We start from the raw sequence: 20,861 nt of genomic DNA on the forward strand, positions 1-20,861 counted from the left end.
CCCTTTTATTGAAGAAATGGCTTACATTCAGTCTTGTGATATTTTTGGTTTCCAATAAGTAGATTTTTAATTTTATGTAACCTCATTTTCTAATGATCCATTCAAGAGATGTTTCCACTATGAAATGAAGAGCAAGGGGAAAGAGCACAAATGATAGAGCCAGTGAGTGAGATGGGGTGTTGAGGAAGGAGAGAATGAAACAAAGACAGAGTGAGTGAACGGCAGGTAGGCATAGAAGAGGAGACTAGAAGTGAAGGTGACTTGCTTTTCCCTGCTCTTGACATCCCACCCATCTCAAACCAATCACAAACATACCTTCTATGCAACGTTGGTATGCAGAACTTCACTCCTCAGCCAGTGAGGGTGAGTCCCAAGCCAGGGGCTAGAGAGCAAAAGAATGGATGTGCTCAGACGTTCCTTGCTAGGGACAGTTGATCTGAAACAAGGCCTGCTCTCTTGTTTCCAGCAAGGATCTAGAAATTCTGCATGAATCTGCAAGGCACATTGACAGCATAAATTTGCATAAACTGCCCCACCTTCTGCCTTCCTACTTCCTGAGCAATAATTGTTTGTGTATAAAGAGAGAGGTCGCAGGCAAGATAATTTTGTGAGTAGGATACAGAACCCTAAATAGCTGGTGAGAGATATAAGTTGTTCTAAAAGCATAAAAACAGTACTCCTGTGAAATGAAATGCTTTCATATGTGATCTTCTGTGTTTATTGTCCTGTGCAAAAAGTTGCACCTTGTGTTTGAAGGTTGAAATTATTTCAAGCTTGCATGGACGCAGAAATTTCTGAGTGACTTTTATACATTTCTTAGGACTCTTCACTGTCAGGATGGCCGAGTGGTCTAAGGCACTGTGTTTAGGCTGCAGTCTCCTCTGGAGGCGTGGGTTCGAATCCCACTTCTGAAATGACTTTTGGAGATATAATCTTCTTCATCAGGATAACATCTGATGGAAGTTGCATCTCTTCGTCTTCACCTGGGACGTTATTCCGTCCTCGTCTAGTCAAGAGAGCTTGGGTTTCTCATATATTTCTGTTTTACAAAGTCTTGCTGATAAAGTGCAATCCTTACCAAATGAGCTTAGGACCCATGTAAGAGCTCATCTAGAAGAGTCATGCTCTTGTATTCCCTGGCCAGACAGGCCATGCAAATTTGGAAGAATGCCAAGCACCTGGTAGACAGCTGTACTCCAGCACACTTACAGCAATGTCCTCAGGGCTGTGATCAGGGGCTGCTTAGATTTGTGTATTCCACCCTATGTTGTGACATTGAGCTCCCTTGTTGAATTTGCTTTAGTCAGCCAAGATGTGGCTGTTGACTCAATTTCAAAGCAGCTTTGGGCCGTTCAAGTGGCTGGTGAATAGCACTTTCTCTTTGTACTCATTAAAGGTCTAAAGAGTTCTTCATAGGTACTGCTCTGTATGGATTGTTCAAAGATCTGTTGGAAATGCTTATAATGGGATAAATAAATTGAGGGCATGCCTTTTCGGTACCCCACTTGCATGGCTGTCTGGCTTGTGGAAGGTGCTGCAATTGCAAGTCAGGATGGCCGAGTGGTCTAAGGCGCTGCGTTCAGGTCGCAGTCTCTTCTGGAGGCGTGGGTTCAAATCCCACTTCTGACAAACCTGTGTTTAATCTTCTTTTTTCTTGAGGGAGAAAATCAGATCATTTCCCTCACATGGGCTTATATGGTTGTCTTTTTGGAAAAGTGCAGTGAGTTTTTTTTCTTGCTATAGCCACTCATGGCCTAAGATGTGTGTTTTTTTTTGTTCACACTATCTTTCTCACTATGTAGATGAACAAGCAACATGTGGTCAGGATGGCCGAGTGGTCTAAGGCGCTGCGTTAAGGCCGCAGTCTCTCCTGGAGGCATGGGTTCGAATCCCACTTCTGACAAAACTTTAAGTCCATTTTGTCTCTGCGTTCCTTCAGAATCTCAGCTAAAAATTGGCAGTGCATATAATATCTGAATAAGTACCAAACTTCAGTTTCAACTGCAAATGAATTTGCCCAATTCTGTCTTCAAGCTCGTATAATATTCTTCTAGCACTAGTGGTGTTTTATGTGTTTTTTGGGGGGTGCCTAAAATATCCCTTTTATTGAAGAAATGGCTTACATTCAGTCTTGTGATATTTTTGGTTTCCAATAAGTAGATTTTTAATTTTATGTAACCTCATTTTCTAATGATCCATTCAAGAGATGTTTCCACTATGAAATGAAGAGCAAGGGGAAAGAGCACAAATGATAGAGCCAGTGAGTGAGATGGGGTGTTGAGGAAGGAGAGAATGAAACAAAGACAGAGTGAGTGAACGGCAGGTAGGCATAGAAGAGGAGACTAGAAGTGAAGGTGACTTGCTTTTCCCTGCTCTTGACCTCCCACCCATCTCAAACCAATCACAAACATACCTTCTATTCAACGTTGGAATGCAGAACTTCACTCCTCAGCCAGTGAGGGTGAGTCCCAAGCCAGGGGCTAGAGAGCAAAAGAATGGATGTGCTCAGACGTTCCTTGCTAGGGACAGTTGATCTGAAACAAGGCCTGCTCTCTTGTTTCCAGCAAGGATCTAGAAATTCTGCATGAATCTGCAAGGCACATTGACAGCATAAATTTGCATAAACTGCCCCACCTTCTGCCTTCCTACTTCCTGAGCAGTAGTTGTTTGTGTATAAAGAGAGAGGTCGCAGGCAAGGTAATTTTGTGAGTAGGATACAGAACCCTAAATAGCTGCTGAGAGGTATAAGTTATTCTAAAAGCATAAAAACAGTACACCTGTGAAATGAAATGCTTTCATATGTGATCTTCTGTGTTTATTGTCCTGTGCAAAAAGTTGCACCTTGTGTTTGAAGGTTGAAATTATTTCAAACTTGCATGGACGCAGAAATTTCTGAGTGACTTTAATACATTTCTTAGGACTCTCCACTGTCAGGATGGCCGAGTGGTCTAAGGCGCTGTGTTTAGGCCGCGGTCTCCTCTGGAGGCGTGGGTTCGAATCCCACTTCTGACATGACTTTTGGAGATATAATCTTCTTCATCAGGATAACATCTGATGGAAGTTGCATCTGTTCGTCTTCACCTGGGACGTTATTCCGTCCTCGTCTAGTCAAGAGAGCTTGGGTTTCTCATATATTTCTGTTGTACAAAGTCTTGCTGATAAAGTGCAATCCTTACCAAATGAGCTTAGGACCCATGTAAGAGCTCATCTAGAAGAGTCATGCTCTTGTATTCCCTGGCCAGACAGGCCATGCAAATTTGGAAGAATGCCAAGCACCTGGTAGACAGCTGTACTCCAGCACACTTACAGCAATGTCCTCAGGGCTGTGATCAGGGGCTGCTTAGATTTGCGTATTCCACCCTATGTTGTGACATTGAGCTCCCTTGTTGAATTTGCTTTAGTCAGCCAAGATGTGGCTGTTGACTCAATTTCAAAGCAGCTTTGGGCCGTTCAAGTGGCTGGTGAATAGCACTTTCTCTTTGTACGCTTTAAAGGTCTAAAGAGTTCTTAATAGGTACTGCTCTGTATGGATTGTTCAAAGATCTGTTGGAAATGCTTATAATGGGATAAATAAATTGAGGGCATGCTTTTTCGGTACCAAACTTGCATGGCTGTCTGGCTTGTGGAAGGTGCTGCAAATGCAAGTCAGGATGGCCGAGTGGTCTAAGGCGCTGCGTTCAGGTCGCAGTCTCTTCTGGAGTTGTGGGTTCAAATCCCACTTCTGACAAACCTGTGTTTAATCTTCTTTTTTCTTGAGGGAGAAAATCAGATCATTTCCCTCACATGGGCTTATATGGTTGTCTTTTTGGAAAAGTGCAGTGAGTTTTTTTCTTGCTATAGCCACTTATGGCCTAAGATGTGTGTTTTTTTTGTTCACACTATCTTTCTCACTATGTAGATGGACAAGCAACATGTGGTCAGGATGGCCGAGTGGTCTAAGGCGCTGCGTTAATGTCGCAGTCTCTCCTGGAGGCGAGGGTTCGAATCCCACTTCTGACAAAACTTTATGTCCATTTTGTCTCTGCGTTCCTTCAGATTCTCAGCTAAAAATTGGCAGTGCATATAATATCTGAATAAGTACCAAACTTCAGTGTCAACTGCAAATGAATTTGCCCAATTCTGTCTTCAAGCTCGTATAATATTCTTCTAGCACTAGTGGTGTTTTATGTGTTTTTTGGGGGGTGCCTAAAAAATCCCTTTTATTGAAGAAATGGCTTACATTCAGTCTTGTGATATTTTTGGTTTCCAATAAGTAGATTTTTAATTTTATGTAACCTCATTTTCTAATGATCCATTCAAGAGATGTTTCCACTATGAAATGAAGAGCAAGGGGAAAGAGCACAAATGATAGAGCCAGTGAGTGAGATGGGGTGTTGAGGAAGGAGAGAATGAAACAAAGACAGAGTGAGTGAACGGCAGGTAGGCATAGAAGAGGAGACTAGAAGTGAAGGTGACTTGCTTTTCCCTGCTCTTGACCTCCCACCCATCTCAAACCAATCACAAACATACCTTCTATGCAACGTTGGTACGCAGAACTTCACTCCTCAGCCAGTGAGGGTGAGTCCCAAGCCAGGCGCTAGAGAGCAAAAGAATGGATGTGCTCAGACGTTCCTTGCTAGGGACAGTTGATCTGAAACAAGGCCTGCTCTCTTGTTTCCAGCAAGGATCTAGAAATTCTGCATGAATCTGCAAGGCACATTGACAGCATAAATTTGCATAAACTGCCCCACCTTCTGCCTTCCTACTTCCTGAGCAATAGTTGTTTGTGTATAAAGAGAGAGGTCGCAGGCAAGATAATTTTGTGAACCCTAAATAGCTGGTGAGAGATATAAGTTATTCTAAAAGCATAAAAACAGTACACCTGTGAAATGAAATGCTTTCATATGTGATCTTCTGTGTTTATTGTCCTGTGCAAAAAGTTGCACCTTGTGTTTGAAGGTTGAAATTATTTCAAGCTTGCATGGACGCAGAAATTTCTGAGTGACTTTTATACATTTCTTAGGACTCTTCACTGTCAGGATGGCCGAGTGGTCTAAGGCGCTGTGTTTAGGCTGCAGTCTCCTCTGGAGGCGTGGGTTCGAATGCCACTTCTGAAATGACTTTTGGAGATATAATCTTCTTCATCAGGATAACATCTGATGGAAGTTGCATCTCTTCGTCTTCACCTGGGACGTTATTCCGTCCTCGTCTAGTCAAGAGAGCTTGGGTTTCTCATATATTTCTGTTTTACAAAGTCTTGCTGATAAAGTGCAATCCTTACCAAATGAGCTTAGGACCCATGTAAGAGCTCATCTAGAAGAGTCATGCTCTTGTATTCCCTGGCCAGACAGGCCATGCAAATTTGGAAGAATGCCAAGCACCTGGTAGACAGCTGTACTCCAGCACACTTACAGCAATGTCCTCAGGGCTGTGATCAGGGGCTGCTTAGATTTGTGTATTCCACCCAATGTTGTGACATTGAGCTCCCTTGTTGAATTTGCTTTAGTCAGCCAAGATGTGGCTGTTGACTCAATTTCAAAGCAGCTTTGGGCCGTTCAAGTGGCTGGTGAATAGCACTTTCTCTTTGTACTCATTAAAGGTCTAAAGAGTTCTTCATAGGTACTGCTCTGTATGGATTGTTCAAAGATCTGTTGGAAATGCTTATAATGGGATAAATAAATTGAGGGCATGCCTTTTCGGTACCAAACTTGCATGGCTGTCTGGCTTGTGGAAGGTACTGAAAATGCAAGTCAGGATGGCCGAGTGGTCTAAGGCGCTGCGTTCAGGTCGCAGTCTCTTCTGGTAGGCGTGGGTTCAAATCCCACTTCTGACAAACCTGTGTTTAATCTTCTTTTTTCTTTAGGGAGAAAATCAGATCATTTCCCTCACATGGGCTTATATGGTTGTCTTTTTGGAAAAGTGCAGTGAGTTTTTTTCTTGCTATAGCCACTCATGGCCTAAGATGTGTGTTTTTTTTGTTCACACTATCTTTCTCACTATGTAGATGAACAAGCAACTTGTGGTCAGGATGGCCGAGTGGTCTAAGGCACTGCATTAAGGCCGCAGTCTCTCCTGGAGGCGTGGGTGCGAATCCCACTTCTGACAAAACTTTAAGTCCATTTTGTCTCCGCGTTCCTTCAGAATCTCAGCAAAAAATTGGCAGTGCATATAATATCTGAATAAGTACCAAACTTCAGTTTCAACTGCAAATGAATTTGCCCAATTCTGTCTTCAAGCTCGTATAATATTCTTCTAGCACTAGTGGTGTTTTATGTGTTTTTTGGGGGGTGCCTAAAAAATCCCTTTTATTGAAGAAATGGCTTACATTCAGTCTTGTGATATTTTTGGTTTCCAATAAGTAGATTTTTAATTTTATGTAACCTCATTTTCTAATGATCCATTCAAGAGATGTTTCCACTATGAAATGAAGAGCAAGGGGAAAGAGCACAAATGATAGAGCCAGTGAGTGAGATAGGGTGTTGAGGAAGGAGAGAATGAAACAAAGACAGAGTGAGTGAACGGCAGGTAGGCATAGAAGAGGAGACTAGAAGGGAAGGTGACTTGCTTTTCCCTGCTCTTGACCTCCCACCCATCTCAAACCAATCACAAACATACCTTCTATTCAACGTTGGTATGCAGAACTTCACTCCTCAGCCAGTGAGGGTGAGTCCCAAGCCAGGGGCTAGAGAGCAAAAGAATGGATGTGCTCAGACGTTCCTTGCTAGGGACAGTTGATGTGAAACAAGGCCTGCTCTCTTGTTTCCAGCAAGGAACTAGAAATTCTGCATGAATCTGCAAGGCACATTGACAGCATAAATTTGCATAAACTGCCCCACCTTCTGCCTTCCTACTTCCTGAGCAGTAGTTGTTTGTGTATAAAGAGAGAGGTCGCAGGCAAGGTAATTTTGTGAGTAGGATACAGAACCCTAAATAGCTGGTGAGAGGTATAAGTTATTCTAAAAGCATAAAAACAGTACACCTGTGAAATGAAATGCTTTCATATGTGATCTTCTGTGTTTATTGTCCTGTGCAAAAAGTTGCACCTTGTGTTTGAAGGTTGAAATTATTTCAAGCTTGCATGGACGCAGAAATTTCTGAGTGACTTTTATACATTTCTTAGGACTCTCCACTGTCAAAATGGACGAGTGGTCTAAGGCGCTGTGTTTAGTCCGCAGTCTCCTCTGGAGGCGTGGGTTCCAATCCCACTTCTGACATGACTTTTGGAGATATAATCTTCTTCATCAGGATAACATCTGATGGAAGTTGCATCTGTTCGTCTTCACCTGGGACGTTATTCCGTCCTCGTCTAGTCAAGAGAGCTTGGGTTTCTCATATATTTCTGTTGTACAAAGTCTTGCTGATAAAGTGCAATCCTTACCAAATGAGCTTAGGACCCATGTAAGAGCTCATCTAGAAGAGTCATGCTCTTGTATTCCCTGGCCAGACAGGCCATGCAAATTTGGAAGAATGCCAAGCACCTGGTAGACAGCTGTACTCCAGCACACTTACAGCAATGTCCTCAGGGCTGTGATCAGGGGCTGCTTAGATTTGCGTATTCCACCCTATGTTGTGACGTTGAGCTCCCTTGTTGAATTTGCTTTAGTCAGCCAAGATGTGGCTGTTGACTCAATTTCAAAGCAGCTTTGGGCCGTTCAAGTGGCTGGTGAATAGCACTTTCTCTTTGTACGCTTTAAAGGTCTAAAGAGTTCTTCATAGGTACTGCTCTGTATGGATTGTTCAAAGATCTGTTGGAAATGCTTATAATGGGATAAATAAATTTAGGGCATGCCTTTTCGGTACCCCACTTGCATGGCTGTCTGGCTTGTGGAAGGTGCTGCAAATGCAAGTCAGGATGGCCGAGTGGTCTAAGGCGCTGCGTTCAGGTCGCAGTCTCTTCTGGAGGCGTGGGTTCAAATCCCACTTCTGACAAACCTGTGTTTAATCTTCTTTTTTCTTGAGGGAGAAAATCAGATCATTTCCCTCACATGGGCTTATATGGTTGTCTTTTTGGAAAAGTGCAGTGAGTTTTTTTCTTGCTATAGCCACTTATGGCCTAAGATGTGTGTTTTTTTTGTTCACACTATCTTTCTCACTATGTAGATGGACAAGCAACATGTGGTCAGGATGGCCGAGTGGTCTAAGGCGCTGCGTTAAGGCCGCAGTCTCTCCTGGAGGCGTGGGTTCGAATCCCACTTCTGACAAAACTTTATGTCCATTTTGTCTCTGCGTTCCTTCAGATTCTCAGCTAAAAATTGGCAGTGCATATAATATCTGAATAAGTACCAAACTTCAGTGTCAACTGCAAATGAATTTGCCCAATTCTGTCTTCAAGCTCGTATAATATTCTTCTAGCACTAGTGGTGTTTTATGTGTTTTTTGGGGGGTGCCTAAAAAATCCCTTTTATTGAAGAAATGGCTTACATTCAGTCTTGTGATATTTTTGGTTTCCAATAAGTAGATTTTTAATTTTATGTAACCTCGTTTTCTAATGATCCATTCAAGAGATGTTTCCACTATGAAATGAAGAGCAAGGGGAAAGAGCACAAATGATAGAGCCAGTGAGTGAGATGGGGTGTTGAGGAAGGAGAGAATGAAACAAAGACAGAGTGAGTGAACGGCAGGTAGGCATAGAAGAGGAGACTAGAAGGGAAGGTGACTTGCTTTTCCCTGCTCTTGACCTCCCACCCATCTCAAACCAATCACAAACATACCTTCTATTCAACGTTGGTATGCAGAACTTCACTCCTCAGCCAGTGAGGGTGAGTCCCAAGCCAGGGGCTAGAGAGCAAAAGAATGGATGTGCTCAGACGTTCCTTGCTAGGGACAGTTGATCTGAAACAAGGCCTGCTCTCTTGTTTCCAGCAAGGAACTAGAAATTCTGCATGAATCTGCAAGGCACATTGACAGCATAAATTTGCATAAACTGCCCCACCTTCTGCCTTCCTACTTCCTGAGCAGTAGTTGTTTGTGTATAAAGAGAGAGGTCGCAGGCAAGGTAATTTTGTGAGTAGGATACAGAACCCTAAATAGCTGGTGAGAGGTATAAGTTATTCTAAAAGTATAAAAACAGTACACCTGTGAAATGAAATGCTTTCATATGTGATCTTCTGTGTTTATTGTCCTGTGCAAAAAGTTGCACCTTGTGTTTGAAGGTTGAAATTATTTCAAGCTTGCATGGACGCAGAAATTTCTGAGTGACTTTTATACATTTCTTAGGCCTCTCCACTGTCAGGATGGCTGAGTGGTCTAAGGCGCTGTGTTTAGGCCGCAGTCTCCTCTGGAGGGGTGGGTTCGAATCCCACTTCTGACATGACTTTTGGAGATATAATCTTCTTCATCAGGATAACATCTGATGGAAGTTGCATCTGTTCGTCTTCACCTGGGACGTTATTCCGTCCTCGTCTAGTCAAGAGAGCTTGGGTTTCTCATATATTTCTGTTGTACAAAGTCTTGCTGATAAAGTGCAATCCTTACCAAATGAGCTTAGGACCCATGTAAGAGCTCATCTAGAAGAGTCATGCTCTTGTATTCCCTGGCCAGACAGGCCATGCAAATTTGGAAGAATGCCAAGCACCTGGTAGACAGCTGTACTCCAGCACACTTACAGCAATGTCCTCAGGGCTGTGATCAGGGGCTGCTTAGATTTGCGTATTCCACCCTATGTTGTGACATTGAGCTCCCTTGTTGAATTTGCTTTAGTCAGCCAAGATGTGGCTGTTGACTCAATTTCAAAGCAGCTTTGCGCCGTTCAAGTGACTGGTGAATAGCACTTTCTCTTTGTACGCTTTAAAGGTCTAAAGAGTTCTTCATAGGTACTGCTCTGTGTGGATTGTTCAAAGATCTGTTGGAAATGCTTATAATGGGATAAATAAATTGAGGGCATGCCTTTTCGGTACCAAACTTGCATGGCTGTCTGGCTTGTGGAAGGTGCTGCAAATGCAAGTCAGGATGGCCGAATGGTCTAAGGCGCTGCGTTCAGGTCGCAGTCTCTTCTGGAGGCATGGGTTCAAATCCCACTTCTGACAAACCTGTGTTTAATCTTCTTTTTTCTTGAGGGAGAAAATCAGATCATTTCCCTCACATGGGCTTATATGGTTGTCTTTTTGGAAAAGTGCAGTGAGTTTTTTTCTTGCTATAGCCACTCATGGCCTAAGATGTGTGTTTTTTTTGTTCACACTATCTTTCTCACTATGTAGATGGAAAAGCAACATGTGGTCAGGATGGCCGAGTGGTCTAAGGCGCTGCGTTAAGGCCGCAGTCTCTCCTGGAGGCGTGGGTTCAAATCCCACTTCTGACAAAACTTTATGTCCATTTTGTCTCTGCGTTCCTTCAGATTCTCAGCTAAAAATTGGCAGTGCATATAATATCTGAATAAGTACCAAACTTCAGTGTCAACTGCAAATGAATTTGCCCAATTCTGTCTTCAAGCTCGTATAATATTCTTCTAGCACTAGTGGTGTTTTATGTGTTTTTTGGGGGGTGCCTAAAAAATCCCTTTTATTGAAGAAATGGCTTACATTCAGTCTTGTGATATTTTTGGTTTCCAATAAGTAGATTTTTAATTTTATGTAACCTCATTTTCTAATGATCCATTCAAGAGATGTTTCCACTATGAAATGAAGAGCAAGGGGAAAGAGCACAAATGATAGAGCCAGTGAGTGAGATGGGGTGTTGAGAAAGGAGAGAATGAAACAAAGACAGAGTGAGTGAACGGCAGGTAGGCATAGAAGAGGAGACTAGAAGTGAAGGTGACTTGCTTTTCCCTGCTCTTGACCTCCCACCCATCTCAAACCAATCACAAACATACCTTCTATGCAACGTTGGTATGCAGAACTTCACTCCTCAGCCAGTGAGGGTGAGTCCCAAGCCAGGGGCTAGAGAGCAAAAGAATGGATGTGCTCAGACGTTCCTTGCTAGGGACAGTTGATCTGAAACAAGGCCTGCTCTCTTGTTTCCAGCAAGGATCTAGAAATTCTGCATGAATCTGCAAGGCACATTGACAGCATAAATTTGCATAAACTGCCCCACCTTCTGCCTTCCTACTTCCTGAGCAATAGTTGTTTGTGTATAAAGAGAGAGGTCGCAGGCAAGATAATTTTGTGAGTAGGATACAGAACCCTAAATAGCTGGTGAGAGGTATAAGTTATTCTAAAAGCATAAAAACAGTACACCTGTGAAATGAAATGCTTTCATATGTGATCTTCTGTGTTTATTGTCCTGTGCAAAAAGTTGCACCTTGTGTTTGAAGGTTGAAATTATTTCAAGCTTGCATGGACGCAGAAATTTCTGAGTGACTTTTATACATTTCTTAGGACTCTTCACTGTCAGGATGGCCGAGTGGTCTAAGGCGCTGTGTTTAGGCTGCAGTCTCCTCTGGAGGCGTGGGTTCGAATCCCACTTCTGAAATGACTTTTGGAGATATAATCTTCTTCATCAGGATAACATCTGATGGAAGTTGCATCTCTTCGTCTTCACCTGGGACGTTATTCCGTCCTCGTCTAGTCAAGAGAGCTTGGGTTTCTCATATATTTCTGTTTTACAAAGTCTTGCTGATAAAGTGCAATCCTTACCAAATGAGCTTAGGACCCATGTAAGAGCTCATCTAGAAGAGTCATGCTCTTGTATTCCCTGGCCAGACAGGCCATGCAAATTTGGAAGAATGCCAAGCACCTGGTAGACAGCTGTACTCCAGCACACTTACAGCAATGTCCTCAGGGCTGTGATCAGGGGCTGCTTAGATTTGCGTATTCCACCCTATGTTGTGACATTGAGCTCCCTTGTTGAATTTGCTTTAGTCAGCCAAGATGTGGCTGTTGACTCAATTTCAAAGCAGCTTTGGGCCGTTCAAGTGGCTGGTGAATAGCACTTTCTCTTTGTACGCTTTAAAGGTCTAAAGAGTTCTTCATAGGTACTGCTCTGTATGGATTGTTCAAAAGATCTGTTGGAAATGCTTATAATGGGATAAATAAATTGAGGGCAGGCCTTTTCGGTACCAAACTTGCATGGCTGTCTGGCTTGTGGAAGGTACTGAAAATGCAAGTCAGGATGGCCGAGTGGTCTAAGGCGCTGCGTTCAGGTCGCAGTCTCTTCTGGAGGCATGGGTTCAAATCCCACTTCTGACAAACCTGTGTTTAATCTTCTTTTTTCTTGAGGGAGAAAATCAGATCATTTCCCTCACATGGGCTTATATGGTTGTCTTTTTGGAAAAGTGCAGTGAGTTTTTTTCTTGCTATAGCCACTCATGGCCTAAGATGTGTGTTTTTTTTGTTCACACTATCTTTCTCACTATGTAGATGGAAAAGCAACATGTGGTCAGGATGGCCGAGTGGTCTAAGGCGCTGCGTTAAGGCCGCAGTCTCTCCTGGAGGCGTGGGTTCGAATCCCACTTCTGACAAAACTTTATGTCCATTTTGTCTCTGCGTTCCTTCAGATTCTCAGCTAAAAATTGGCAGTGCATATAATATCTGAATAAGTACCAAACTTCAGTGTCAACTGCAAATGAATTTGCCCAATTCTGTCTTCAAGCTCGTATAATATTCTTCTAGCACTAGTGGTGTTTTATGTGTTTTTTGGGGGGTGCCTAAAAAATCCCTTTTATTGAAGAAATGGCTTACATTCAGTCTTGTGATATTTTTGGTTTCCAATAAGTAGATTTTTAATTTTATGTAACCTCATTTTCTAATGATCCATTCAAGAGATGTTTCCACTATGAAATGAAGAGCAAGGGGAAAGAGCACAAATGATAGAGCCAGTGAGTGAGATGGGGTGTTGAGAAAGGAGAGAATGAAACAAAGACAGAGTGAGTGAACGGCAGGTAGGCATAGAAGAGGAGACTAGAAGTGAAGGTGACTTGCTTTTCCCTGCTCTTGACCTCCCACCCATCTCAAACCAATCACAAACATACCTTCTATGCAACGTTGGTATGCAGAACTTCACTCCTCAGCCAGTGAGGGTGAGTCCCAAGCCAGGGGCTAGAGAGCAAAAGAATGGATGTGCTCAGACGTTCCTTGCTAGGGACAGTTGATCTGAAACAAGGCCTGCTCTCTTGTTTCCAGCAAGGATCTAGAAATTCTGCATGAATCTGCAAGGCACATTGACAGCATAAATTTGCATAAACTGCCCCACCTTCTGCCTTCCTACTTCCTGAGCAATAGTTGTTTGTGTATAAAGAGAGAGGTCGCAGGCAAGATAATTTTGTGAGTAGGATACAGAACCCTAAATAGCTGGTGAGAGGTATAAGTTATTCTAAAAGCATAAAAACAGTACACCTGTGAAATGAAATGCTTTCATATGTGATCTTCTGTGTTTATTGTCCTGTGCAAAAAGTTGCACCTTGTGTTTGAAGGTTGAAATTATTTCAAGCTTGCATGGACGCAGAAATTTCTGAGTGACTTTTATACATTTCTTAGGACTCTTCACTGTCAGGATGGCCGAGTGGTCTAAGGCGCTGTGTTTAGGCTGCAGTCTCCTCTGGAGGCGTGGGTTCGAATCCCACTTCTGAAATGACTTTTGGAGATATAATCTTCTTCATCAGGATAACATCTGATGGAAGTTGCATCTCTTCGTCTTCACCTGGGACGTTATTCCGTCCTCGTCTAGTCAAGAGAGCTTGGGTTTCTCATATATTTCTGTTTTACAAAGTCTTGCTGATAAAGTGCAATCCTTACCAAATGAGCTTAGGACCCATGTAAGAGCTCATCTAGAAGAGTCATGCTCTTGTATTCCCTGGCCAGACAGGCCATGCAAATTTGGAAGAATGCCAAGCACCTGGTAGACAGCTGTACTCCAGCACACTTACAGCAATGTCCTCAGGGCTGTGATCAGGGGCTGCTTAGATTTGCGTATTCCACCCTATGTTGTGACATTGAGCTCCCTTGTTGAATTTGCTTTAGTCAGCCAAGATGTGGCTGTTGACTCAATTTCAAAGCAGCTTTGGGCCGTTCAAGTGGCTGGTGAATAGCACTTTCTCTTTGTACGCTTTAAAGGTCTAAAGAGTTCTTCATAGGTACTGCTCTGTATGGATTGTTCAAAAGATCTGTTGGAAATGCTTATAATGGGATAAATAAATTGAGGGCAGGCCTTTTCGGTACCAAACTTGCATGGCTGTCTGGCTTGTGGAAGGTACTGAAAATGCAAGTCAGGATGGCCGAGTGGTCTAAGGCGCTGCGTTCAGGTCGCAGTCTCTTCTGGAGGCATGGGTTCAAATCCCACTTCTGACAAACCTGTGTTTAATCTTCTTTTTTCTTGAGGGAGAAAATCAGATCATTTCCCTCACATGGGCTTATATGGTTGTCTTTTTGGAAAAGTGCAGTGAGTTTTTTTCTTGCTATAGCCACTCATGGCCTAAGATGTGTGTTTTTTTTGTTCACACTATCTTTCTCACTATGTAGATGGAAAAGCAACATGTGGTCAGGATGGCCGAGTGGTCTAAGGCGCTGCGTAAAGGCCGCAGTCTCTCCTGGAGGCGTGGGTTCGAATCCCACTTCTGACAAAACTTTATGTCCATTTTGTCTCTGCGTTCCTTCAGATTCTCAGCTAAAAATTGGCAGTGCATATAATATCTGAATAAGTACCAAACTTCAGTGTCAACTGCAAATGAATTTGCCCAATTCTGTCTTCAAGCTCGTATAATATTCTTCTAGCACTAGTGGTGTTTTATGTGTTTTTTGGGGGGTGCCTAAAAAATCCCTTTTATTGAAGAAATGGCTTACATTCAGTCTTGTGATATTTTTGGTTTCCAATAAGTAGATTTTTAATTTTATGTAACCTCATTTTCTAATGATCCATTCAAGAGATGTTTCCACTATGAAATGAAGAGCAAGGGGAAAGAGCACAAATGATAGAGCCAGTGAGTGAGATGGGGTGTTGAGAAAGGAGAGAATGAAACAAAGACAGAGTGAGTGAACGGCAGGTAGGCATAGAAGAGGAGACTAGAAGTGAAGGTGACTTGCTTTTCCCTGCTCTTGACCTCCCACCCATCTCAAACCAATCACAAACATACCTTCTATGCAACGTTGGTATGCAGAACTTCACTCCTCAGCCAGTGAGGGTGAGTCCCAAGCCAGGGGCTAGAGAGCAAAAGAATGGATGTGCTCAGACGTTCCTTGCTAGGGACAGTTGATCTGAAACAAGGCCTGCTCTCTTGTTTCCAGCAAGGATCTAGAAATTCTGCATGAATCTGCAAGGCACATTGACAGCATAAATTTGCATAAACTGCCCCACCTTCTGCCTTCCTACTTCCTGAGCAATAGTTGTTTGTGTATAAAGAGAGAGGTCGCAGGCAAGATAATTTTGTGAGTAGGATACAGAACCCTAAATAGCTGGTGAGAGGTATAAGTTATTCTAAAAGCATAAAAACAGTACACCTGTGAAATGAAATGCTTTCATATGTGATCTTCTGTGTTTATTGTCCTGTGCAAAAAGTTGCACCTTGTGTTTGAAGGTTGAAATTATTTCAAGCTTGCATGGACGCAGAAATTTCTGAGTGACTTTTATACATTTCTTAGGACTCTTCACTGTCAGGATGGCCGAGTGGTCTAAGGCGCTGTGTTTAGGCTGCAGTCTCCTCTGGAGGCGTGGGTTCGAATCCCACTTCTGAAATGACTTTTGGAGATATAATCTTCTTCATCAGGATAACATCTGATGGAAGTTGCATCTCTTCGTCTTCACCTGGGACGTTATTCCGTCCTCGTCTAGTCAAGAGAGCTTGGGTTTCTCATATATTTCTGTTTTACAAAGTCTTGCTGATAAAGTGCAATCCTTACCAAATGAGCTTAGGACCCATGTAAGAGCTCATCTAGAAGAGTCATGCTCTTGTATTCCCTGGCCAGACAGGCCATGCAAATTTGGAAGAATGCCAAGCACCTGGTAGACAGCTGTACTCCAGCACACTTACAGCAATGTCCTCAGGGCTGTGATCAGGGGCTGCTTAGATTTGCGTATTCCACCCTATGTTGTGACATTGAGCTCCCTTGTTGAATTTGCTTTAGTCAGCCAAGATGTGGCTGTTGACTCAATTTCAAAGCAGCTTTGGGCCGTTCAAGTGGCTGGTGAATAGCACTTTCTCTTTGTACGCTTTAAAGGTCTAAAGAGTTCTTCATAGGTACTGCTCTGTATGGATTGTTCAAAGATCTGTTGGAAATGCTTATAATGGGATAAATAAATTGAGGGCATGCCTTTTCGGTACCAAACTTGCATGGCTGTCTGGCTTGTGGAAGGTGCTGCAAATGCAAGTCAGGATGGCCGAGTGGTCTAAGGCGCTGCGTTCAGGTCGCAGTCTCTTCTGGAGGCGTGGGTTCAAATCCCACTTCTGACAGACCTGTGTTTAATCTTCTTTTTTCTTGAGGGAGAAAATCAGATCATTTCCCTCACTTGGGCTTATATGGTTGTCTTTTTGGAAAAGTGCAGTGAGTTTTTTTCTTGCTATAGCCACTTATGGCCTAAGATGTGTGTTTTTTTTGTTCACACTATCTTTCTCACTATGTAGATGGACAAGGAACATGTGGTCAGGATGGCCGAGTGGTCTAAGGCGCTGCGTTAAGGCCGCAGTCTCTCCTGGAGGCGTGAGTTCGAATCCCACTTCTGACAAAACTTTAAGTCCATTTTGTCACTGTGTTCCTTCAGAATCTCAGCTAAAAATTGGCAGTGCATATAATATCTGAATAAGTACCAAACTTCAGTTTCAACTGCAAATGAATTTGCCCAATTCTGTCTTCAAGCTCGTATAATATTCTTCTAGCACTAGTGGTGTTTTATGTGTTTTTTGGGGGGTGCCTAAAAAATCCCTTTTATTGAAGAAATGGCTTACATTCAGTCTTGTGATATTTTTGGTTTCCAATAAGTAGATTTTTAATTTTATGTAACCTCATTTTCTAATGATCCATTCAAGAGATGTTTCCACTATGAAATGAAGAGCAAGGGGAAAGAGCACAAATGATAGAGCCAGTGAGTGAGATGGGGTGTTGAGGAAGGAGAGAATGAAACAAAGACAGAGTGAGTGAACGGCAGGTAGGCATAGAAGAGGAGACTAGAAGTGAAGGTGACTTGCTTTTCCCTGCTCTTGACCTCCCACCCATCTCAAACCAATCACAAACATACCTTCTATGCAACGTTGGTATGCAGAACTTCACTCCTCAGCCAGTGAGGGTGAGTCCCAAGCCAGGGGCTAGAGAGCAAAAGAATGGATGTGCTCAGACGTTCCTTGCTAGGGACAGTTGATCTGAAACAAGGCCTGCTCTCTTGTTTCCAGCAAGGATCTAGAAATTCTGCATGAATCTGCAAGGCACATTGACAGCATAAATTTGCATAAACTGCCCCACCTTCTGCCTTCCTACTTCCTGAGCAATAATTGTTTGTGTATAAAGAGAGAGGTCGCAGGCAAGATAATTTTGTGAGTAGGATACAGAACCCTAAATAGCTGGTGAGAGATATAAGTTATTCTAAAAGCATAAAAACAGTACACCTGTGAAATGAAATGCTTTCATATGTGATCTTCTGTGTTTATTGTCCTGTGCAAAAAGTTGCACCTTGTGTTTGAAGGTTGAAATTATTTCAAGCTTGCATGGACGCAGAAATTTCTGAGTGACTTTTATACATTTCTTAGGACTCTTCACTGTCAGGATGGCCGAGTGGTCTAAGGCGCTGTGTTTAGGCTGCAGTCTCCTCTGGAGGCGTGGGTTCGAATCCCACTTCTGAAATGACTTTTGGAGATATAATCTTCTTCATCAGGATAACATCTGATGGAAGTTGCATCTCTTCGTCTTCACCTGGGACGTTATTCCGTCCTCGTCTAGTCAAGAGAGCTTGGGTTTCTCATATATTTCTGTTTTACAAAGTCTTGCTGATAAAGTGCAATCCTTACCAAATGAGCTTAGGACCCATGTAAGAGCTCATCTAGAAGAGTCATGCTCTTGTATTCCCTGGCCAGACAGGCCATGCAAATTTGGAAGAATGCCAAGCACCTGGTAGACAGCTGTACTCCAGCACACTTACAGCAATGTCCTCAGGGCTGTGATCAGGGGCTGCTTAGATTTGTGTATTCCACCCAATGTTGTGACATTGAGCTCCCTTGTTGAATTTGCTTTAGTCAGCCAAGATGTGGCTGTTGACTCAATTTCAAAGCAGCTTTGGGCCGTTCAAGTGGCTGGTGAATAGCACTTTCTCTTTGTACTCATTAAAGGTCTAAAGAGTTCTTCATAGGTACTGCTCTGTATGGATTGTTCAAAGATCTGTTGGAAATGCTTATAATGGGATAAATAAATTGAGGGCATGCCTTTTAGGTACAAAACTTGCATGGCTGTCTGGCTTGTGGAAGGTACTGAAAATGCAAGTCAGGATGGCCAAGTGGTCTAAGGCGCTGCGTTCAGGTCGCAGTCTCTTCTGGAGGTGTGGGTTCAAATCCCACTTCTGACAAACCTGTGTTTAATCTTCTTTTTTCTTTAGGGAGAAAATCAGATCATTTCCCTCACATGGGCTTATATGGTTGTCTTTTTGGAAAAGTGCAGTGAGTTTTTTTCTTGCTATAGCCACTCATGGCCTAAGATGTGTTTTTTTTTTTGTTCACACTATCTTTCTCACTATGTAGATGAACAAGCGACTTGTGGTCAGGATGGCCGAGTGGTCTAAGGCACTGCATTAAGGCCGCAGTCTCTCCTAGAGGCGTGGGTTCGAATCCCACTTCTGACAAAACTTTAAGTCCATTTTGTCTCCGCGTTCCTTCAGAATCTCAGCAAAAAATTGGCAGTGCATATATCTGAATAAGTACCAAACTTCAGTTTCAACTGCAAATGAATTTGCCCAATTCTGTCTTCAAGCTCGTATAATATTCTTCTAGCACTAGTGGTGTTTTATGTGTTTTTTGCGGGGTGCCTAAAAAATCCCTTTTATTGAAGAAATGGCTTACATTCAGTCTTGTGATATTTTTGGTTTCCAATAAGTAGATTTTTAATTTTATGTAACCTCATTTTCTAATGATCCATTCAAGAGATGTTTCCACTATGAAATGAAGAGCAAGGGGAAAGAGCACAAATGATAGAGCCAGTGAGTGAGATGGGGTGTTGAGGAAGGAGAGAATGAAACAAAGACAGAGTGAGTGAACGGCAGGTAGGCATAGAAGAGGAGACTAGAAGGGAAGGTGACTTGCTTTTCCCTGCTCTTGACCTCCCACCCATCTCAAACCAATCACAAACATACCTTCTATTCAACGTTGGTATGCAGAACTTCACTCCTCAGCCAGTGAGGGTGAGTCCCAAGCCAGGGACTAGAGAGCAAAAGAATGGATGTGCTCAGACGTTCCTTGCTAGGGACAGTTGATCTGAAACAAGGCCTGCTCTCTTGTTTCCAGCAAGGAACTAGAAATTCTGCAAGGCACATTGACAGCATAAATTTGCATTAACTGCCCCACCTTCTGCCTTCCTACTTCCTGAGCAGTAGTTGTTTGTGTATAAAGAGAGAGGTCGCAGGCAAGGTAATTTTGTGAGTAGGATACAGAACCCTAAATAGCTGGTGAGAGGTATAAGTTATTCTAAAAGCATAAAAACAGTACACCTGTGAAATGAAATGCTTTCATATGTGATCTTCTGTGTTTATTGTCCTGTGCAAAAAGTTGCACCTTGTGTTTGAAGGTTGAAATTATTTCAAGCTTGCATGGACGCAGAAATTTCTGAGTGACTTTTATACATTTCTTAGGACTCTCCACTGTCAGGATGGCCGAGTGGTCTAAGGCGCTGTGTTTAGGCTGCAGTCTCCTCTGGAGGCGTGGGTTCGAATCCCACTTCTGACATGACTTTTGGAGATATAATCTTCTTCATCAGGATAACATCTGATGGAAGTTGCATCTGTTCGTCTTCACCTGGGACGTTATTCCGTCCTCGTCTAGTCAAGAGAGCTTGGGTTTCTCATATATTTCTGTTGTACAAAGTCTTGCTGATAAAGTGCAATCCTTACCAAATGAGCTTAGGACCCATGTAAGAGCTCATCTAGAAGAGTCATGCTCTTGTATTCCCTGGCCAGACAGGCCATGCAAATTTGGAAGAATGCCAAGCACCTGGTAGACAGCTGTACTCCAGCACACTTACAGCAATGTCCTCAGGGCTGTGATCAGGGGCTGCTTAGATTTGCGTATTCCACCCTATGTTGTGACGTTGAGCTCCCTTGTTGAATTTGCTTTAGTCAGCCAAGATGTGGCTGTTGACTCAATTTCAAAGCAGCTTTGGGCCGTTCAAGTGGCTGGTGAATAGCACTTTCTCTTTGTACGCTTTAAAGGTCTAAAGAGTTCTTCATAGGTACTGCTCTGTATGGATTGTTCAAAGATCTGTTGGAAATGCTTATAATGGGATAAATAAATTGAGGGCATGCCTTTTCGGTACCAAACTTGCATGGCTGTCTGGCTTGTGGAAGGTACTGCAAATGCAAGTCAGGATGGCCGAGTGGTCTAAGGCGCTGCGTTCAGGTCGCAGTCTATTCTGGAGGCGTGGGTTCAAATCCCACTTCTGACAAACCTGTGTTTAATCTTCTTTTTTCTTGAGGGAGAAAATCAGATCATTTCCCTCACATGGGCTTATATGGTTGTCTTTTTGGAAAAGTGCAGTGAGTTTTTTTCTTGCTATAGCCACTTATGGCCTAAGATGTGTGTTTTTTTTGTTCACACTATCTTTCTCACTATGTAGATGGACAAGCAGCATGTGGTCAGGATGGCCGAGTGGTCTAAGGCGCTGCGTTAAGGCCGCAGTCTCTCCTGGAGGCGTGGGTTCGAATCCCACTTCTGACAAAACTTTATGTCCATTTTGTCTCTGCGTTCCTTCAGATTCTCAGCTAAAAATTGGCAGTGCATATAATATCTGAAAAAGTACCAAACTTCAGTGTCAACTGCAAATGAATTTGCC

The 20,861-nt window shown here is 42.9% G+C and overlaps 26 non-coding genes across 26 annotated transcripts; all 26 read left to right on the forward strand.

Annotated features, from left to right (window-relative positions):
* Window positions 1-831: 831 nt before the first annotated feature.
* On the forward strand, window positions 832-914 carry TRNAL-UAG (transfer RNA leucine (anticodon UAG)). Its single transcript has one exon. It is a non-coding gene; the product is annotated as a tRNA-Leu (tRNA).
* A 632-nt stretch (window positions 915-1,546) lies between these two features.
* Window positions 1,547-1,629, forward strand: TRNAL-CAG (transfer RNA leucine (anticodon CAG)). Its single transcript has one exon. It is a non-coding gene; the product is annotated as a tRNA-Leu (tRNA).
* Window positions 1,630-1,820: 191 nt separating this feature from the next.
* On the forward strand, window positions 1,821-1,903 carry TRNAL-AAG (transfer RNA leucine (anticodon AAG)). Its single transcript has one exon. It is a non-coding gene; the product is annotated as a tRNA-Leu (tRNA).
* Window positions 1,904-2,929: 1,026 nt separating this feature from the next.
* On the forward strand, window positions 2,930-3,012 carry TRNAL-UAG (transfer RNA leucine (anticodon UAG)). Its single transcript has one exon. It is a non-coding gene; the product is annotated as a tRNA-Leu (tRNA).
* A 632-nt stretch (window positions 3,013-3,644) lies between these two features.
* TRNAL-CAG (transfer RNA leucine (anticodon CAG)) lies at window positions 3,645-3,727 on the forward strand. Its single transcript has one exon. It is a non-coding gene; the product is annotated as a tRNA-Leu (tRNA).
* A 2,001-nt stretch (window positions 3,728-5,728) lies between these two features.
* TRNAL-CAG (transfer RNA leucine (anticodon CAG)) lies at window positions 5,729-5,812 on the forward strand. The gene has a single exon. It is a non-coding gene; the product is annotated as a tRNA-Leu (tRNA).
* A 2,013-nt stretch (window positions 5,813-7,825) lies between these two features.
* On the forward strand, window positions 7,826-7,908 carry TRNAL-CAG (transfer RNA leucine (anticodon CAG)). The gene has a single exon. It is a non-coding gene; the product is annotated as a tRNA-Leu (tRNA).
* Window positions 7,909-8,097: 189 nt separating this feature from the next.
* Window positions 8,098-8,180, forward strand: TRNAL-AAG (transfer RNA leucine (anticodon AAG)). Its single transcript has one exon. It is a non-coding gene; the product is annotated as a tRNA-Leu (tRNA).
* Window positions 8,181-9,206: 1,026 nt separating this feature from the next.
* Window positions 9,207-9,289, forward strand: TRNAL-UAG (transfer RNA leucine (anticodon UAG)). Its single transcript has one exon. It is a non-coding gene; the product is annotated as a tRNA-Leu (tRNA).
* A 632-nt stretch (window positions 9,290-9,921) lies between these two features.
* TRNAL-CAG (transfer RNA leucine (anticodon CAG)) lies at window positions 9,922-10,004 on the forward strand. The gene has a single exon. It is a non-coding gene; the product is annotated as a tRNA-Leu (tRNA).
* A 189-nt stretch (window positions 10,005-10,193) lies between these two features.
* On the forward strand, window positions 10,194-10,276 carry TRNAL-AAG (transfer RNA leucine (anticodon AAG)). Its single transcript has one exon. It is a non-coding gene; the product is annotated as a tRNA-Leu (tRNA).
* A 1,026-nt stretch (window positions 10,277-11,302) lies between these two features.
* TRNAL-UAG (transfer RNA leucine (anticodon UAG)) lies at window positions 11,303-11,385 on the forward strand. The gene has a single exon. It is a non-coding gene; the product is annotated as a tRNA-Leu (tRNA).
* A 633-nt stretch (window positions 11,386-12,018) lies between these two features.
* TRNAL-CAG (transfer RNA leucine (anticodon CAG)) lies at window positions 12,019-12,101 on the forward strand. Its single transcript has one exon. It is a non-coding gene; the product is annotated as a tRNA-Leu (tRNA).
* Window positions 12,102-12,290: 189 nt separating this feature from the next.
* Window positions 12,291-12,373, forward strand: TRNAL-AAG (transfer RNA leucine (anticodon AAG)). The gene has a single exon. It is a non-coding gene; the product is annotated as a tRNA-Leu (tRNA).
* A 1,026-nt stretch (window positions 12,374-13,399) lies between these two features.
* Window positions 13,400-13,482, forward strand: TRNAL-UAG (transfer RNA leucine (anticodon UAG)). Its single transcript has one exon. It is a non-coding gene; the product is annotated as a tRNA-Leu (tRNA).
* Window positions 13,483-14,115: 633 nt separating this feature from the next.
* Window positions 14,116-14,198, forward strand: TRNAL-CAG (transfer RNA leucine (anticodon CAG)). Its single transcript has one exon. It is a non-coding gene; the product is annotated as a tRNA-Leu (tRNA).
* A 189-nt stretch (window positions 14,199-14,387) lies between these two features.
* TRNAL-AAG (transfer RNA leucine (anticodon AAG)) lies at window positions 14,388-14,470 on the forward strand. The gene has a single exon. It is a non-coding gene; the product is annotated as a tRNA-Leu (tRNA).
* Window positions 14,471-15,496: 1,026 nt separating this feature from the next.
* Window positions 15,497-15,579, forward strand: TRNAL-UAG (transfer RNA leucine (anticodon UAG)). Its single transcript has one exon. It is a non-coding gene; the product is annotated as a tRNA-Leu (tRNA).
* A 632-nt stretch (window positions 15,580-16,211) lies between these two features.
* Window positions 16,212-16,294, forward strand: TRNAL-CAG (transfer RNA leucine (anticodon CAG)). Its single transcript has one exon. It is a non-coding gene; the product is annotated as a tRNA-Leu (tRNA).
* A 189-nt stretch (window positions 16,295-16,483) lies between these two features.
* On the forward strand, window positions 16,484-16,566 carry TRNAL-AAG (transfer RNA leucine (anticodon AAG)). The gene has a single exon. It is a non-coding gene; the product is annotated as a tRNA-Leu (tRNA).
* Window positions 16,567-17,592: 1,026 nt separating this feature from the next.
* TRNAL-UAG (transfer RNA leucine (anticodon UAG)) lies at window positions 17,593-17,675 on the forward strand. Its single transcript has one exon. It is a non-coding gene; the product is annotated as a tRNA-Leu (tRNA).
* A 632-nt stretch (window positions 17,676-18,307) lies between these two features.
* Window positions 18,308-18,390, forward strand: TRNAL-CAG (transfer RNA leucine (anticodon CAG)). Its single transcript has one exon. It is a non-coding gene; the product is annotated as a tRNA-Leu (tRNA).
* A 190-nt stretch (window positions 18,391-18,580) lies between these two features.
* On the forward strand, window positions 18,581-18,663 carry TRNAL-AAG (transfer RNA leucine (anticodon AAG)). Its single transcript has one exon. It is a non-coding gene; the product is annotated as a tRNA-Leu (tRNA).
* A 1,013-nt stretch (window positions 18,664-19,676) lies between these two features.
* On the forward strand, window positions 19,677-19,759 carry TRNAL-UAG (transfer RNA leucine (anticodon UAG)). The gene has a single exon. It is a non-coding gene; the product is annotated as a tRNA-Leu (tRNA).
* Window positions 19,760-20,391: 632 nt separating this feature from the next.
* TRNAL-CAG (transfer RNA leucine (anticodon CAG)) lies at window positions 20,392-20,474 on the forward strand. Its single transcript has one exon. It is a non-coding gene; the product is annotated as a tRNA-Leu (tRNA).
* A 189-nt stretch (window positions 20,475-20,663) lies between these two features.
* Window positions 20,664-20,746, forward strand: TRNAL-AAG (transfer RNA leucine (anticodon AAG)). Its single transcript has one exon. It is a non-coding gene; the product is annotated as a tRNA-Leu (tRNA).
* The last annotated feature ends 115 nt before the right edge of the window (window positions 20,747-20,861 follow it).

The sequence above is a fragment of the Lissotriton helveticus genome, chromosome 8 (genome assembly GCF_964261635.1).
Source record: "Lissotriton helveticus chromosome 8, aLisHel1.1, whole genome shotgun sequence".
Lineage (NCBI taxonomy): Eukaryota > Metazoa > Chordata > Amphibia > Caudata > Salamandridae > Lissotriton > Lissotriton helveticus.